Raw genomic sequence first — 555 nt, forward strand, 5'->3', positions numbered from 1 at the left:
GATAAGTTCTTTATAGATTTTGGATACTAGCCCTTTATCTGATATGTCATTTACAAATATTTTCTCGCATTCTGTCGGTTGTCTTTTGGTTTTGTGGACTGTTTCTCTTGCTGAGGAAAAGCTTTTTATCTTGATGAAATCCCAATAGTTCACTTTGCCCTTGCTTCCCTTGCCTTTGACGATGTTTCTAGGAAGAAGTTGCTGTGGCTGAGGTCGAAGAGGTTGCTGCCTGTGTTCTCCTTTAGGATTTTGATGGACTTCTGTCTCACGTTTAGGTCTTTCAACCATTTGGAGTCTATTTTTGTGTGTGGTGTAAGGAAATGGTCCAGTTTCATTCTTCTGCATGTGGCTGTCCAATTTTCCCAACACCATTTGTTGAAGACTGTCTTTTTTCCATTGGACATTCTTTCCTGCTTTGTCAAAGATGAGTTGACCATAGAGTTGAGGGTCCATTTCTGGGCTCTCGATTCTGTTCCACTGATCTATGTGTCTGTTTTTGTGCCAGTACCATACTGTCTTGATGATGACAGCTTTGTAATAGAGCTGGAAGTCCGG

This window comes from Callorhinus ursinus, unplaced genomic scaffold, assembly GCF_003265705.2.
Source record: "Callorhinus ursinus isolate GAN/ISIS: 27379988/994484 unplaced genomic scaffold, GSC_fseal_2.0 scaffold18, whole genome shotgun sequence".
Lineage (NCBI taxonomy): Eukaryota > Metazoa > Chordata > Mammalia > Carnivora > Otariidae > Callorhinus > Callorhinus ursinus.